The following is a 19,312-nucleotide window of genomic DNA, read 5'->3' as shown; positions in this document are numbered from 1 at the left end:
CAGTGCAGCTGTGAGTGGTATTTTGAAGAGGAGCACAGCCAAGAGGGACACTTTGAAGAATGCACTGGAACTGAGAGAAGCTTCAGCTTACAGAGACATTCTGGAGACAGCCTTTGAAAGCAGACTTTTGCTCCAAAGAAGCTAAGAGAGGACAAATGCCCCAAGAGCATCTAAGAGTGACATTTTTGAGGAACTGCAGCCTAGAGAGGAACATCCTGGGAGAAAGCCATTTTGAAACCAGGACTCGGGAGCAGACACTGGCCACATGCCTTCCCAGCTAACAGAGGTTTTCTGGACACCATTGGCCATCCTCCAGTGAAGGTACCCGATTGCTGATGTGTTACCTTGAACACTTTATGGCCTTAAGACTGTAACTGTGTAACCAAATAAACCCCCTTTTATAAAAACCAATCCATTTCTGGTGTTTTGCATTCCAGCAGCATTAGCAAACTAGAACAGAGACCCACTCTGAAATCCCAGGGACCATATGCCAATACCAAGGACTTGTGGATCAGTGGCAGAGACAATCTGTGGTGAGACTGAAATGAAGATTTAGACTCTTGCAACAGCCTTAAATCTCCAGCAACACCTGGAAGGTTTGATTATTAAAGCTGCCCTCCCTCCCTAACCACTCAGACACATGCCCCACATTCAAGGTGGACAGCACCAACAACACACCCAAACTTGGTGTACCAGTTGGACCCACAAGAATCAGACCCCCACACACCACAAAGACAAAGTTGGGGAAAACTGACTTGAGAGAAATAGGTGACTCACAGATGCCATCTGCTGGTTAAAGTGTACACCACCAAGCTGTAGATCTGACAAATTAAAGATTAGGCTTTGAATAATCCTACATATCCTAAAAGAACCCTATCAAGTAAAGAAAATGCCAAGAGGCTGAAACAACAGAAAATTGTAAAGCATATGAAAAAAACAGATGATATGGATAACCCAAACCCAAAAGATCAGAGGAGACACAGTACTTGGAGCAATTAATCAAAGAACTAAAGACAAACGATGAGAGCATGGCACAAGATATAAAGAACATGAAGAAGAGCATGGCACAGGATATAAAGGACATGAAGAAGATCCTAGAAGAGCATAAAGAAGAAATTGCAAGAATAAATAAAAAAAATGATCTTTTGGAAATAAAAGAAACTGTTGACCAAATTAAAAAGATTCTGGATACTCATAGCATAAGACTAGAGGAAGCTGAACAATGAATCAGTGACCTCAAGGGCAAAGAATGGAAAATGAAAGAACAAAAGAAAGAATGGGGAAAAAATAGAAAAAATCAAAATGGACCTCAGTGATATTATAGATAAAATAAAACATCCAAATATAAGACTCATTGGTGTCCCAGAAGGGGAAGAGAAGGGCAAAGTTCTAGAAAGAGTATTCAAAGAAATTGTGGGGGAAAGCTTCCCAAACCTTCTACACAATATAAATACACAAAGCATAAATGCCCAGTGAACTCCAAATAGAATAAATCCAAATAAACACACTCCAAGACATATTCTGATCAGACTGTCAAATACTGAGGAGAAGGAGCAAGTTCTGAAAGGAACAAGAGAAAAGCAATTCACCACATACAAAGGAAACAACATAAGACTAAGTAGGGTCTACCCAGCAGCCACCATGGAGGCAAGAAGGCAGTGGCATGACATATTTAAAATTCTGAGAGAGAGAAATTTCCAACCAAGAGTACTTTATCCAGCAAAACTCTCCTCCAAATTTGAGGGAGAGCTTAAATTTTTCACAGACAAACAAATCCTGAGATTTTGCTAATAAAAGACCTGCCATACTTCAGATACTAAAGGGAGCCCTACAGACAGAGACAGACATGGAGAAGGGTTCAGTACTAAAGAGACTTAATATTGGTTCATTTAAGGACAATAAGAGAGAGAGGGAAAAATTATATCTGAAAAACATAAACCAAAGAATAGCATGACTGATTCAAGAAATGCCTTCACAGTAATAACATTGAACGTAAATTGATTAAACTCCCCAATTAAAAGATACAGATTGGCAGAATGGATAAAAAAAAATATGAACCATCAATATGTTGCATACAAGAGACTCATCTTAGACACAGGGAGACAAAGAAATTGAAAGTGAAAGGATGGAAAAAATATTTCATGCAAGCTACAGCCAAAAGAAAGCAGGAGTAGCAATATTAATCTCAGATAAAATAGACTTTAAATGCAAAGATGTTATGAGAGACAAAGAAGGCCACTACATACTAATAAAAGGGGCAATTCAACAAGAAGAAATAACAATCATTAATGTTTATGCACCCGATCAAGGTGCCACAAAATACATGAGAGAAACACTGGCAAAACTAAAGGAAGCAATGGATGTTTCTACAATGATTGTGGGAGACTTCAACATACCACTCTCTCCTATAGATAGATCAACCAGACAGAAGATCAATAAGGAAACTGAAAACCTAAACAATCTGATAAATGAATTTGATTTAACAGACATATATAGAACATTACATCCCAAATCACCAGGTTACACATTCTTCTCTAGTGATCATGGAACTTTCTCCAGAATACACCATATGCTGGGACATAAAATAAGCCTCAATAAATTTTTTAAAAAAAATTGAAATTATTCAAAGCACATTCTCTGACCACTATGGAATACACTTAGAGGTCAATAACCATCAGAGACTTAGAAAATTCACAAACACCTGGAGGTTAAACAACACACTCCTAAAATAAATGGTTTATAATATAGAATGTAGGGGAACTAGTGATAGAGAGCAATTGGTGAAGGGGGAATGATAACCCAATAAGAACAGATATGCTATCGTGGGTCAGTTTAACATTCTGGGAATGCCCAGGAATGACTATGAGTTGTTAATTTCTGGTGGGTATTGTGGGAACAAGTTCACAGAAATGTTGCTATATTGGGTTATTTTCTTGGGGTAGAGTAGGAACATGTTGGACTCCCTTGTTATGGTTTGTTTGAAACATTTTTTTATTGTATGTTTTTTAAATTTTCGTTTGATATAGTTGATTTTAAAAAAAGTTAATTAAAAAAAAAAACAATGAAAAAAATATGCAGAGCCCCCTTGAGGAGCTGGTGGAGAATGCAGGGGTGTTGGGCTTCCCACCTCAATGGTTGCTGATGTGCCCACAGACACAGGGGACTGGTGGTTTGATGGGCTGAGCCCTCTACCATGGGACTTGCCCTTGGGAAGACTGTTGCTGCAAAGGAGAGGCTAGGCCCCCCTATAATTGTGCCTAAGAGCCTCCTCCCGAATGCCTCTTTGTTGCTCAGATGTGGCCCTCTCTCTCTAGCTAAGCCAACTTGGCAGGTGAAATCACTGCCCTGCCCCCTACATGGGATCTGACATCCAGGGAAGTGAATCTCCCTGGCAACATGGAATATGACTCCTGGGGAGGAATCTAGACCTGGCATCGTGGGATGGAGAACATCTTCTTGACTAAAAGGGGGATGTGAAAGGGAATGAAATAAGCTTCAGCGGCAGAGAGATTCGAAAAGGAGCCAAGAGGCCACTCTGGTGGGCACTCTTTTTTTTTTTTTTTCATTTTTATTGAGATTGTTCAGATACCATACAATTATCCAAAGATCCAAAGTGTACAATCACTTGCCCCTGGGTACCCTCATACAGCTGTGCATCCATCACACTTAATTTTTGTTCAATTTTTAGAAACTTTTCATTACTCCAGACAAGAAATAAAGTGAAAGATGAAGGAAAAAAAAAAAAAAAAAAGAAAAGGAAACTCTAATCCTCCCCAACCCTAACCAACCCCCCTCAATTGTTGACTCATAGTATTGATATAGTACATTTGTTACTGTTTATGAAAAAATGTTGAAATACTACTAACTGTAGTATATAGTTTGTAATAGGTATATAGTTCTTCCCTATATGTCCCTCTATTATTAACTTCTAATTGTATTGTCATACATTTGTTCTGGTTCATGGAAGTGATTTCTAGTATTTGTACAGTTGATCATGGACATTGCCCACCATAGGATTCAGTTTTATACATTCCCATCTTTTGACCTCCAACTTTCCTTCTGGTGACATATATGACTCTGAGCTTCCCCTTTCCACCTCATTCACACACCATTTGGCGCTGTTAGTTATTCTCACATCTTGCTACCAACACCCCTGTTCATTTCCAAACATTTAAGTTCATCCTAATTGAACATTCTGCTCATACTAAGCAACCACTCCCTATTCTTAAGCCTTGTCCTGTATCTTGGTACCTTATATTTCATGTCTATGAGTTTACATATTATAATTAGTTCCTATCAGTGAGACCCTGCAATAATTGTCCTAATGTGTCTGGCTTATTTCACTCAGTATATTGCCCTCGAAGTTTTGTCATCAACCCATTTTTTTTTAATATGGTTTTGTTCACTCACCATACATTCCATCCCAAGTAAATAATCGATGGTTTTCTGCATGGTCATACATTTATGTATTCACCACCTTCACCATTATCTATATAAGAGCATCTACATTTCTTCCACAAGGCAGGAGGGAGAGTCAAAGAAGGTAGAGAGGAAAAAGAAAGAGGAAAAAAAAAATGACAGCTAGGAAGCAGCAAAGGGAAAAATAACCTTAAATCAAAGTAAAATAAAGAATCAGACATTACCTCCAATGTCAAGTGTCTAACATGCCTCCCCTATCCCCCCCTCTTATCTGCATTCACCTTGGTATATCACCTTTGTTACATTAAAGGAAGCATAATACAATGATTCTATTAGTTATAGTCTCTAGTTTATGCTGATTGCATCCCTCCCCCAATGCCTCCCCATTTTTAACACCTTGCAAGGTTGACATTTGCTTGTTCTCCCTCGTAAAAGAACATATTTGTACATTTTATCACAATTGTTGAATACTCTTGATTTCACCAAGTTACACAGTCCCAGTCTTTATCTTTCCTCCTTTCTTGTGGTGTCTCACATGCTCCCCACCTTCCTCTCTCAACCGTATTCATAGTTACCTTTGTTCAGTGTACTTACATTGTTGTGCTACCATCTCCCCAAATTGTGTTCCAAACCATGCACTCCTGTCTACTATCACCCTGTAGTGCTCCCTTTAGTATTTCCTGTAGGACAGGTGTCTTGTTCACAAAGTCTCTCATTGTCTGTTTGTCAGAAAATATTTTGAGCTCTCCCTCATATTTGAAGGACAGCTTTGCTGGATACAGGATTCTTGGTTGGCGGTTTTTCTCTTTCAGTATGTTAAGTATATCACACCACTTCCTTCTTGCCTCCATGGTTTCTGCTGAGAGATCTGCACATAGTCTTATTAAGCTTCCTTTGTATGTAATGGATTGCTTTTCTCTTGCTGCTTTCAGGATTCTCTCTTTGTCTTTGACATTTGATAATCTGATTATTAAGTGTCTTGGCGTAGGCCTATTCGTATCTCTTCTGTTTGGAGTATGCTGCACTTCTTGGATCTGTAATTTTATGTCTTTCATAAGAGATGGGAAATTTTCATTAATTATTTCCTCTATTATTGCTTCTGCCCCCTTTCCCTTCTCTTCTCCTTCTGGGACACCGATGATACGTACATTATTGTACTTTGTTTCATCCTTGAGTTTCTGGAGACGTTGCTCATATTTTTTCATTCTTTTCTCCATCTGCTCCTTTGCGTGTAGGCTTTCAGGTGTTTTGTTCTCCAGTTCCTGAGTGTTTTCTTCTGCCTCTTGAGATCTGCTGTTGTATGTTTCCATTGTGTCTTTCATCTCTTGTGTTGTGCCTTTCATTTCCATAGATTCTACTAGTAGGTTTTTTGAACTTTTGATTTCTGCCGTATACATGTCCAGTGCTTCCTTTACAGCCTCTATCTCTTTTGCAATATCTTCTCTAAACTTTTTGAATTGATTTAGCATTAGTTGTTTAAATTCCTGCATCTCAGTTGAAGTGTACGTTTGTTCCTTTGACTGGGCCATAACTTTGTTTTTCTTAGTGTAGGTTGTAATTTTCTGTTGTCTAGGCATGGTTTCCTTGGTTATCCAAATCAGGTTTTCCCAGACCAGAACAGGCTCAGGTCCCAGAGGGAAGAAATATTCAGTATCTGGTTTCCTGCGGGTGTCTTAGAAAATTGCTCCACCCTTTGATGCCTCGGGTCACTGCGCTTTTCTGCCCAGCAGGTGATGCCTGTTAGCCTGTAATTCTTGACTGGTGTGAGGAGGTATGGCCGTGTTCCCCCAGGCTCTGGGGTCTGGTTCTGAATGGAAAGGGCCCCACCCCTTTCCTCCTAGAGAAGACAGACCCCCAGGTTGAGGTCATTAGCATTTCAGTGGTCTCACTCTCTGCTTGTGGTGTCTCCACCCTTCCCGGAGTCACAGCCCTGGAAACTGAAAATGACTGGGGCTTTCTCCACTGAGCCAAAAAAGAAACAGATAGTCCCCTTCAGACGCAGTCCAAGGTGACCCTCTGGCTCTCCCAGGTCAGTCGTCACCCAAAGCCTCTGTCTGTTTTTTGGGGATGCGTACCTGTAGTGAGCAGTTCACACTCGCTACTTAAAACCCCAGTTGGAGCTCAGCTGAGCTGTATTCGCTTGCTGGGAGAGAGCTTCTCTCTGGCACCAGGAGGCTCCGCAGCTCGGGCTATGGGGGAGGGGGTCTCCCGACCTGGTTCCACAGGTTTTACTTACAGATTTTATGCTGTGTTCTCGGGCATTCCTCCCAATTCAGGTTGGTGTATGATGAGTGGATGGTCTCGTTTGTCCCCCCGCAGTTATTCTGGATTATTTAGTAGTTGTTTCTGTTTTTTTGTAGTTGTTCCAGGGGGACTACTTAGCTTCCACTCCTCTCTATGCCGCCATCTTGCCCCTCCTGGTGGGCACTCTTAAGCACAATATAGACAAACCTTTGTAGGTTCTAATGAATTGGAATAACTAGCAGTAGATACCTGAAACTATCAAACTACAACCCAGAACCCATGAATCTTGAAGACAATTGTATAAAAATGTAGCTTGTGAGGGGTAACAATGTGATTGGGAAAGCCATATGGACCATACTCCCCTTTGTCTCATTTGTGGATGGATGAGTAGAAAAATGGGGGAAGAAAAAAATAAAAGGAGAAAAAGGCACCCGGTGTTCTTTTTTACTTTAATTGTTCTTTTTAACTGTAATTTTTATTCTTATTATTTTTGTGTGTGTGGTAATGAAAATGTCAAAAATTAATTTTGGTGATGAATGCACAACTGTATAATGGTACTGTGAACAACTGAATGTACACTTTGTTTTGTATGGCTGCATGGTATGCCAATATATCTCAATATATATGAAAAAGAAATTAATTGTTTCAATTCCTGTATCTCAGGTGAAGAGTAAGTTTGTTCCTTTGACTGGGCCATATCTTTGTTTTTCCTGCTGTGATTTATAATTTTTTGTTGTCTAGGCATATTTTTTCTTTGATTACCCCAATCAGAATTCCCAAGACCAGACAGGCCCCTGTCTCAGGAGGAGTCTGTTTTCAGTATCAGGTTTCTCTGAGAGTGGGACCCATAGGATTATCAGACTTCCCTTTGAGTCCTCTAGATTCTGTGCTTTTCCTATCCTGCCTGGCAGGTGGAGTTTGTCAGCCTGAAGCTCCCCACTGGCATAAAGAAGTGCTGTGCATTTAATTCTCAGTAGACCCTGTCCCTGCCATGAGTGGAGAGTGCCAGAAGCCAAGCTTAAGTTATTTCTCCTTTTTGCCCCCAGGCCCTGGGGTCTGAGTTCTCCATGGGAGGGCCACTACTTGAACTTGGCTCTGCATCCCCATTCACTTAGGAAAGATAAGCCCTTTTGGAAATTGTCTCCTGCACTTGAGTTTTTCCTTTGACTGATTATCTTAACTCCACCCTTACCTGGGTCAGTGCTGAGAATTGAAAATGCCTGAGGCTTCCTCTAATGATCTGCTTAGAATGAGAGAGAAAAAAAAAGAAAAATCAAGCTGTCCCATTTTCAGAGCCAGTCCCCAGTCCTTCATATCACCAGGCAAGAACTGAAATTGGTACCTGGTTCTCTGTGCCCCTTTTCTTGGAACACAGCTCTTTTCCATTATTCTGAGCTCAGTGGACTACAAAGACTCTGTTTTTATTTATTTATGTAGGTTTTTTTTACATCAGACCTGCCTCTTCTCTGCCAGGATAAAAATCTGTCTTCCTTTCCTTCTTGCTCCTGGTTTATCTGTGTTCATAGCATGTATCCAGTAGTCCAAATTTGATAATTAAAACCACAATTGGAGCTTGGTTGAGCTATATTCCCTTGCTCCTGGCAGTGACTGCTTCTTTTTCCCACAGCAAAGTTTTGCCACTCAGACTGCCTGGGCTGGTGGGGGAGGGACAGCAGCTCCGCAGTTTGGGGAGATTTTCTTACAGTTCTATGCTGTGTTCTCAACTGTTCCACCCATTCCAGGCTGGTGTGCAGTGTTGTCTGGTCTTGGATGTCTGCCCATCAGTTGTTACAGACTATTTTCTGGTTGTTTCTGGCTATTTACTAGTTGCTCTACCAGACTAACTAAATTCACACTTCCTTATGCTGCCATCTTGCCCACATCCCCCTTCTCGTACTCTTGAACAGAAAGAGGAGGAGAAGGTATAGGAGAAACAATGAACATGGGTATTTGGAGGTACCAAGTAGAGAGTGGATGGTCTCATACCCCTAGAATGGACAGGCTAGGAACATCTTTTAGAAGAGCAATCTCAGGGGTTCATTCTGTGTGCTGCTGCACTGTCTTTACTTATGTGCTATTATATGTGAAAGGGACATCATCAACATGATGATGTAAACAGCTGATGAAAACCTCTCCCCAGATATTCATTGAATTAAAGGACAATTCTCACTTGTTCAGAATGGGAGGAGGGTATAGGCAGGAGAAGAAGTGCTGAATCAAGGAAAGTGAAAAATATCAGGTGGGAAACCTCTGTCCCAGACTGGCCAGTCATCTCTCTTCCTGCTCACTGGATCTCACACACCTCAAGATGGGCACAGAGGCAGCAGCTGGGATCACTCCTACATCACACCAGGGACACAGACTATAAAATCTCTCACAGCAGTGAGACAGATCCCTACTTATGTACAGAAACAGAGACATGTGCCCATATGTAATCACAGTAAGATATAATCCTTGGGGGAGTGTGGAATACAAAGAGTAACAAGGAGGAGTTCCCAAAATAGAGGATCAGGGAGGTAATCCAAAATCTTCCCTAAAACCAGCAAGTAGCCAGGCAGAAACTACATAAATCAACTGTTTGGGGGCATAGGGGACAGGGGAGGATGCTTCAAGGCCCAGGTCAGTGAGGGATGAAGGGTCTGATAAACTTGGACAGAGACTGTGTTCAAGCTCTGGGACCTGGTGCCAATCCCCCACCCTTGAGGAAAACAGAAACTGGGGGTCTGATCCTTTCCTGGGGACAGCTGCAGACTGGGGCAACTCGGGAAATCTGACACAAATACAGTGGGGGATGCAGCCCCACATTGAGCCAATCCAAGGCACATACTAATCAGACTGTCAAATGCTGAGGAAGAGAAATTTCTGAGATCAGCAAGAAAAAAGTGACTTACCAAAAAAGGGGAGCCAAATAAGTCTAAGTGCTGATTTCTCATCAGACACTATGGAGGTTAGAAGGCAGTGGTATGATATATTTAAAAATACTAAAAGAGAAAAACTGCCAGCCAAGAATTCTCTATCCAGCAAAGCTGTCCTTCAAAAATTAGGGAGAGTTTATCATATTCAGAGGTAAACAGAAGTTGACAGAGTTTGTTAATAAGAGACTGGCCCTATGAGAACTACTAAAGGAAGTTGTGCAAGATGAAAAGAAAAGACAGGAGAGAGGGGTCTGGAGGAGGGTAGAGAACTGAAGAATATTTGTAAGGATAACTTAAAGGATTAAAAGAGAGAGAAAAATATATCTGACAATAAAAACCAAAGGATAAAATGGTTGACTCAAGAACTGCCTTTACAGTAACAAATTTGAATGTTAGTGGACTAAGTTCCCCAATCAAATGACACAGATTGGCAGAATGGATTAAAAAATATGATCCTTCTTTATACCATTTACATATCCCTCTTAAAATGATTCAAATAGGTTGAATCTGAAAGGATGGAAAAAATATTCCACACAAATAGTAACCGAAAGAAAGCTGAGGTAGCTGCACTAATACCAGACAAAATAGACTTTAAGTGCAAAATGTTACAAGAGATAAAGAAGGACACCATATATTAATAAAATGGGCAATTCACCAAAAAAGAAATAATGATCATAAATATCCATGATCCTAATCAAGGTGCTCCAAAGTACATTAGGTAAACACTGGCAATACCAAAGGGAGAAATAGATGACCATACAATGATAGTGGGAGAATTAAATGCAACACTCTCAACAATACATAGAACAACTAAACAGAGGATCAATAAAGAAATGGAGAACCTAAATATCTAATAAATGAACTAGACCAAAAAGACATATATAGAACACTGCATCCCCAACAGCAGGGTACACATTCTTCTCAAGAATGACACATTCTTATAACTGAGAAGTTAGAATTCAAGGGATGGGTATGATTACTGAATTAATATATAGATATTAATTTTTACTTCCTGGTTTATTAGAGTAGACAGAGGGAAATACCTGAAATCTCTGAACTATAATTCAGCTTCCTTAATCTCTTATAATGATGGTTGTAATGGTTAGGTTCATGTGCCAACTTGGCCAGGTGATAGTACCCAGCTGTCTGGTCAAGGAAGCACTGGCCTAACAATTGCTGTAAGGATGTTTGTGGCTGGTTAATAAACCAACAGGCTGGTTTATTAAATTATCAGTCAATTGGCTGCAGCTATGACTGATGACTCACTGAAGGGCATGTCTTCCACAATGAGAGAATGAAATTGGCTGGATTTAATCCAATTAATCAGTTCAAGACTTTTAAGCAAGACAGATAGAGGATCTTCACTTCTTTGGCTGCCCAGTGAAGCATTTCCTGAGGAGTTCATCAAAGTTGCTTGTTCATTTCCTAAGGCGTTCATTGAACACATTTGTCAAAGATCCCAGTTCATTTCCTGAGGAGTTCGTCAAAGTTGCTTGTTCATTTCCTGAGGAGCTCATTGGACGTCTCCTTTGGAATTGACAGTTTGCTGACTGCCCTACAGAATTTGGACTTGTGCATACCCACAGTTGAGTGAGTCACTTTTATAAATGTTATAGTCGTAGATACCTCTCATTGAGTCTGTTTCCCTAGAGAACCCTAACTAATACAATGGTATAGCCTTTGTCTTTTGCCCTTGTGATTGTGTGCCCTTGTGAATAACCTTCACTTGTACACATTTCATCAATTTTTATTTTACTTCAGTCTTATAATCTCTAAAGACAGTCCCTAGTGATTATTAATGAAGTTTGGGGTCAGCCCAGAACTAAACCACCACAAGTCCAAAATTATCTTGATAAACAAAGCTGGATCTAACCAAAATGGGCCTGCCTGACAGGCACAGTAGCTTAGACTTTAACCTGTAAGTCACCTATACCTCACTATAACACAAAAAATCATGCCCATCATTATACTATTCTCTTGCATACATTCTGTGACTAAGTATGTAATCAATCTACACGTGCTCAATAATTAGATCACCTCTAATTACATCATCTAGAATCATTGTGAGCATTATTTTAAAACCTGTCCATCTTTCAATATTATAAAACTATCAGAATTACTGCAGTTTGGGGAGACAGATTTTGGGCTGATAGACCATTTGCTCTCCTGATTTGTGTCTTACAATAAACTCTGTCTCTCTTTGAACCCCCAGGGTCTCAGGAATTGGTAATTTAAGTGCGTCAGACAAAAAATTCACCAGCTTAGTCTGCTAAAAATTTGGCAACCTAGATGGGAAGATGCCTGATGTCTGGAGACCTGGTCGGACAGATAAGCATGATAATTGAGCCTTTGTGGCCACTGGACTATATTTAGTCCAGAGCCTTGGCAATCATTTTTTTCTCTGTCCATCACATTCAAGGGAAGCCTGATAAGACTATATGTGGCTTTCTCAGCAGAAACAATGGATGCTAGAAGGCAGTGACATGATATATTTAAGATACTGAAAGAGAAAAACTTCCAACCAAGAATTCTATATCTAGCAAAAGTGTAATTCAAAAGTGAGGGAGATTTTCAAATATTTTCAGACAAATAGACACAGGGAGAGTTTGTGAACAAGAGACCTGATTTATAAGAAATATTACAGGGAGTGCTACAGGCTGATAGGAAAAGATAAGTAAAACAGGTTTGGAGAAGAGTGTACAAATGAATTCTATCAAGAAGGGTAACAGGTAAGAGAGAAAAAAGATAAGATATGACATATAAATCCAAAAGGCAAAATGGTAGAAGAAAGTGCTGCCTTTACAGTAATAACATTAAATGTTAACGGAGGCCGCTGGGCCGCAGGGTCCCATGGATGTCCCCGGCGCTGCCACCGCCTCCTGCGCTCCCTCCGGCCCGGGAACCAGCAGCCGCCGCCGGAGAGGACCAGGCTCGAGGCTGCGTGCCGTGCCCCGGGGAGTGGCGGACGCCTCCCTGGATGGCCGCCCCGGGCCTGCCGCGCCGCCGGCCGCAGAGCCCGGGCCGCAGGGCAGCGAAGAGGCTAGGACAGGTCGGGCACGAGACTCCCTGGGCCGCCGGGTGACAGCGATGGCGGCGGCGCCCGCAGCCCCTCACTCCAGGAGATGCCACTGAGACAAGAATGCTGGGCCAGCACGGCACACCCCAAACAGAATTGATCCAAACAGACCTGCTCCAAGATACTAAACAGATTTTCAAATGTCAAAGGCAAAGAGAGAATTCTGAAAGCAGCAAGAGAAAAGCAATCCATCACATTCAACGGAAGCTCCATAAGACTGAGTGTGGATCTCTCAGCAGAAAACAGAGAGAGTAATGAAAATATTCAATAATTGACTGTGGTGATGAATGCACAACTAATTGATGAGACTGTGGACAATTGTTTTAAACTTTGAATGATTGTATGATATGTGAATATATTTCAACTAAAAAAGGTAAATGGGGGAGGTGGGTTATGGGATGCTTTGAGTGTTCTCTTTGTCTTTTATTTTCATTTTTATTTTTTGGAGTGATGAAAAAGTTCAAAAAATAATTGTGGTATCAAATGTACAACTATGTGATGTAACTGAAAACAATTGTACATTTTGGTTGATTGTATGGTATGTGAATATATTTCAATAAAATTACATTTAAAAAAGGAAAAAAATTAAAAAGCACATTATCATCTGAAGACACTTTAAAAAAAATCAAGCTACTAAATTAAACACTCTTACTTGATAAAACACTAAAAAAGTAGGCACACGGAAACAAAGGCAAACACTATAAGGCCTCACTGATGTGAACTAACTACAATGTGTAAACTCGGAATTCAACCTTAAAGCACAGCCTAACAGGGAAATGGTTATTGTAATGGTCCCTAGATTGTAGGCTCTTACAGCAGTCACATCTATTCCTGAATTGTCATGGCTATCTCCAAACTGTGAGATGTTGATCCCTTGGTGTATAACCTCATTGGTTTCTGGAACATTGGGTATCTGTGTGACACCTGAAACTCAGAGCTAGAGCTTGGCAGATATGAATGCCAGCATTACCACATACAGCAACTGTTAAAAAGCTGAAAAAGAGTTCAGACTTCAATTAGAGATATGAATGAAGCAGATCTGGTTAAGACTAGGGAAAATTGGTCTAAAGAGTAAAGTTTGAAACTGACTGTGTGTTAAAACTTCAACTTCCATGTGAGAATAAGGGAAGAAATGTTTATTTGGTGTAGGATCTATATTTCTAAACAATATAACTTCTACAGTCAGTTTGTTCAAACTCCACAATTACATGGAACTTTGAATAGGAAGTGAGATATGGTAGGTCTGTATAGGTTAGAGTGAAATTTCAACATATCCCAAAGTAATTTGGATGGAGAAAAAATATATATTTAGTTCTCACCTGAGGATCTGTGGCAGGATGCAGAGGTGTTGGACTTCCTCACCTGTACTGTTACTGATGTTCTCACAAATACTGAGGACTGATGGCTTGACATGCTGAGCACTCTGTCTTGGATATTGCCCCTATGAAGCTTGTAACTGCAAAGAAGAGGATAAACATGCTTATAATTGTGCCTGAGTCTTCTGTTGAGTGCCTCTTTTTTGCTCAGTTGTGTTTCTCTTTCTCTAACTAAGCCACCATGGCAGGTTATCTCACTGCCTTCCCCCTACATGGGATCTGATTCCTAGTGGTGTAAATCTCCCTGGCAATGCAGGATGTTTCCTGGGGATGAATCTGGACCCAGCATTATGGGATTGAGAACATCTTCTTGACCAAAAGTGGGAAACAAAATGAAATGAAATAAAGCTTCTGTGGCTGAGAGATTTCAAATGGAGTCAAGAGGTCACTCTGGTGGACATTCTTATGAAATATATAGATGACACTTTTTAGGTTTTAATTGTGTTGGAATAGCTAGAAGTATATACCTGAATCTACTAAACTTGAACCCAGTATCCTTTAGTCTTGAAGGTGATTGTATAACAATGTAGATTACAAGTGGTGACAGTGTGATTGTGAAAACCTTGTGAATTGGAAACCTTTATCCAGTGTAATAATGGATGAGTAGATAAATGGGGACAAAAACTAAATGAAAACCAGGGTGGGATAGTGGGGATAATTTGGGTATTTTGTTTTTACTTTTATTCTTTATTCTTATTCTGATTCTTTCTGGTATAAGGAAAATGTTCAAGACTAGATTGGGGTGATGAATACACCACTATAGGATGGTACTGTGAAAAGTTGATTGTGCACCGTGGATGAATGTATGGTATGTGAATATATCTCAATAAAACTGAATTTAAAAAATTTAAAAAAGAAAAAAAATGTTAATGGAATAAATTCCCAAATAAAAGGACATAGACTGACAGAATGGATTAAAAAACAGGACCCATTTATATGCTGTCTACCAGAGATTCACTTTAGACACAAGGAAGAAATAGGTTGGAAATAGATATTTCATGCAAACAGCAACCAAAAAGAGTGATTGTAGCTATATTAACATCAGGTAAATTAGACTTCAAATTAAATCAATAAAAAGAGAAAAAAGAAGGATACTATATATTAATAAAAGGGATAATTCAAGAAGACATAACCATCATAAATATTTATGCACCCAGACACAGTGCCCCAAAATATGAGACACGCTGACAACACTAAAGGGAGGAGGAGATACCACTACAGTAATAGTTGGAGACTTCAATACACCACTCTCATCAATGGATAGAACATCAAGAATGAGGATCAATAAAGAAACAGAGATGTTGAATAGTATAATAAATGAACTAGAATTAGATATTTATAGAACACTACACACCATAACAGTGGGATACACATTTTTCTCAAGTGCACATGGATCATTCTCCAGGAGAGCCCACATGTTGGGTCACAAAACAAATCTCAATAAATTTTAAAATATTGATATTATACAAAACATTTTGTCAGATCATAATAGAATGAAGTTGGAAATCAGTAACAGGTGGAGGGCCAGAAAATTCACAAATATATGTAGGCTGAGGAATATACTTTTAAACAAAGAGTGGGTCAAGGAAGAAGCTAGAAAATTTCTAGATGAAAATGAAAATGAAATGTATCAAAACTCATGGGATGCATCAATGGTGGAGCTGAGAGGGAAATTTCTTACACTAAATGCCTATATTTAAAAAGAAGAAAGAGCAAAAATTGAGGAATTAACTGTTTACTTGAAGGAACTAGAGAAAGAAGAGCAAACTAATCCCAAAGCAAGCAGAAGGAAAGAAATAACAAAATTAGAGCAGAAATAAATGAAATTGAGAACATGAAAACAATAGAGAGATGAACAAAACTAGAAACTGGTACTTTGAGAAAATCAATAAAATTTATGGACCATTACCTAGGCTAACCACAAAAAGAGAGATAGGATGAAAATAAATAATATCAGAAATGTGAACGGGGAAATAACACTGACCCAGCAGAAATAAAGGAGATAATAAGAGTTAAGAGTGTACTATGAGCAACTATATGCTAATACACCTCACAGCTTAGATGAAATGGACAACTTCCTAGAGAAAGCATGAACAGTGAACAATGCTTTGAGAAGAAATAGATGTCCTCAACAAACCAATCACAATTAAAGAGATTGAACCATTCATCAAAAAGCTTCCCAAAAAGAAAAGTCCAGGATCACATGGCTTCATGTGTGAATTCTAGCAAGGATTCAGGAAAGTAGTACCAATCCTGCTCAAAATCTTAAAAAAACTGAAACTGAGGGAAAGCTACCTAACTCATTCTATGACACTAACATCACCCTAGTTCCAAAGCCAGGTAAAGATACTACAAGAAGAGGATATTATAGGTCAATCTCTTTAATGACTATAGCTGCAAAAATCCTCAAAAAGTACTTGCAAATCAAATCCAGCTGCACATTAAAAGAATTATATACCATGATGAAGTGGGATTTTTTCCAGGTATGCAAGGCTGTTTCAACACACAAGAAAATCAATTACTGTAATACACCACATCAATATATCAAAGCAGAAAAACTACATGATCACCACAATTGATGCAGAAAAGGCATTTGACAAAATTCAACATCTTGATAAAAACACACAAAAGGTTAAGACTAGAAAGGACCTTCCTCAATATGTTAAAGGCAATACATGAAAAACATACAGATAATGTCATACTCTATGGGGAAAGACTGAAAGCTTTCCCTCTAAGATCAGGAACAAGACAAGGATGCCCAATGTCACCCTTGTTATTTGACATTGTGCTGAAAATTCTAGGTAGATCAATTAGGCAAGAAAAAGAAATAAAAGGTATCCAAAATTGTAGAGGAAGAAGTAAAACTTCTACTGTTTGCAGATGACATGGTCCTATATGTAGAAAATCCAGATAAATCTACATCAAAACTGCTGGAACTAATAAATGAACACAGCAATTTAGCAGGATACAAGAGAAACATGCAAAAATTGATAGTGTTTCTATACACTAGTAAAGAGTAATCTGAGGAGGTAATCAAGAATAAAATTCTATTCACAGTAGCAACCAAATGAATAAAATATTTAGGAATAAGTTTAACCAAGGATATAAGAGACTTATAAACAGAAAACTACAAGAAATTGCTAAAAGAAATCACAGAAGACCTAAAAAAAAATCAAAGAACATACTAGGTTCATAGACTGGAAGACTAAATATAGTTAAATGTCAATTCTACCTAAATTGATTTATAGATTCAATGCACTACCAATTAAAATCCCAACAATTTATTTTGCCAAAATAGAAAAACCAATAACCATATTTTTCTGGAAGGGCAGGGTGCCCCAAATAGCCAAAAATTCTTGAGAAAGAGAAATGAATTGGGAAGTCTCACAGTATCTGACTTTGAAGCATATTACAAAGCTACAGTGATCAAAATAGCATGGTACTGGCATATAGCTATATCTATGTATCTATATATGTGTGTGTGTGTGTATATATATATATATATATATTCTGCCAATGGAATTGAATTGAGTGTTCAGAAATAGACCTGCTCATCTATGGACAACTGACCTTTGATAAGGTGGTCAAGTCAGCTCTACTGGGAAAGAGCAGCCTCTGCAGTTAGTGGTGTTTGGAGAACTGAAATAGGACTCCTATCTCACACATTATGCAAAACTTAACACAAAATGGATCATAGTCCTAAACATTAGAGCTAAGAATATAAAAGTTTTAGAAGACAATGTAGGAAAATATCTTAAATATCTTGTGATATGAAGGTGGTTTCAAAGACCTTACACCCAAAGTACAAGCAGTGAAAGAAGAAACAGATAAATGGGATCTCCTCAAATTTGAACACTTTTGTACATCAAAGTACTTTGCCAGAAATGTAAAAAGGCAGCCTATGAAATGGAAGCCAATATTTGGGAACCACATCTTAGATAATGGTTTAATATCCAGAATATATAAAGAAATCCTACAACTCAACAATAAAAAGACAAACAACTCAAAAAATGGGCAAAAGACAAGGACATACACTTTTCCTAATAAGAAATACAAATGGTTCTAAAACATATGAAACATATGAAAAGATGAGCTACCATCTCACACCTACTAGATTGGCCATTATAAAAAAACAGAAAATTACAAGTGCTAGAAAGGATGTGGAGAAGGAGGCACACTTATTCACTCCAGGTGGGAGTGCAGAATGGTGCAACCACTCTGGAAGGCAGTGTGGCAATTCCTCACGAAGCTAAGCATGGAATTGCCTTACGATCCAGCAATACCATTATTAGGTTTATCTTCAGAAGAACTGAAGTCAAGGCCACGAATGAACACTTGTGCACCAATGTTTATAGCAGCATTACTCATGATTCCCGAGAGATAGATACAGCCCGAATATCCATGATCAGAGGAGTGGATAAACAAACTTGGTAAACACATATGATGGAATATTATGCAACTGTAAGACAGAGTAAGGCCATGAAGCATATAACAATGTGGATGAAATTGAGGACATTATACTGAGTGAAATTAGCCAGAAACGAAAGGACAAATACTGTATGGTCTCACTAAATGAGCTAAATATAATGAGCAAACTCTGGGAGCTAAATTTAAGAACACAGGTTATCAGGAAATAGAAAGAAGGTGGAGATTGGGCATTTGATGCCAAATGACTACAGAATGTTCAATAGGATTGATTGTAAAGATCCAGAAATGGGTAAAAATACTATCTGCTGGTAGCACAATACTCTATTTACACTGAGTAAAGATGAGTGTGAGTATGGTTGAAGGAGGAAGGCTAAGGTCCTATAGGACACCAGGAGGAAAGATAGCAGTTAAAGGCTGGGACTCTATAACTTAACAAATCATAGAGTGGTTAATGGTGGTGATTAAATGTGCAAATATAAGAATGTTTTTACATGAGGGAGAACAAATAAGTGTCAAATTTGCAAGGTGTTCAGAATTGGATGGTATTCAGGGGAAAAGACAATCAATACAAACTGGAGTCTGTAGTTAACAGTAACATTGTAATATGCCTACACTTATTGCAACAAAGGCGATATACCAAGCTAAATATCTATAACAGGGAAATATAAGGGAGTGTTATGGGATTCTTTGCGGTGATGTTCTTCTATTAACTTTTTAATGTATTTCATTTTATTTTTATTTCTATTTTTTTTCATTTTTTTCTTTTGTATTTTTATGTTTTATTTTTCTCCTCTTCCTCTTTTTTTGTTAAAGAAATGGAAATTTCCACGTATAGATTGTGGTGGTGAATGCAT

Source organism: Choloepus didactylus, chromosome 21 (genome assembly GCF_015220235.1).
Source record: "Choloepus didactylus isolate mChoDid1 chromosome 21, mChoDid1.pri, whole genome shotgun sequence".
Taxonomy (NCBI): domain Eukaryota; kingdom Metazoa; phylum Chordata; class Mammalia; order Pilosa; family Megalonychidae; genus Choloepus; species Choloepus didactylus.
The sequence above is the reverse complement of the archived record's forward strand: the minus strand, read 5'-3'. Positions refer to the sequence as shown.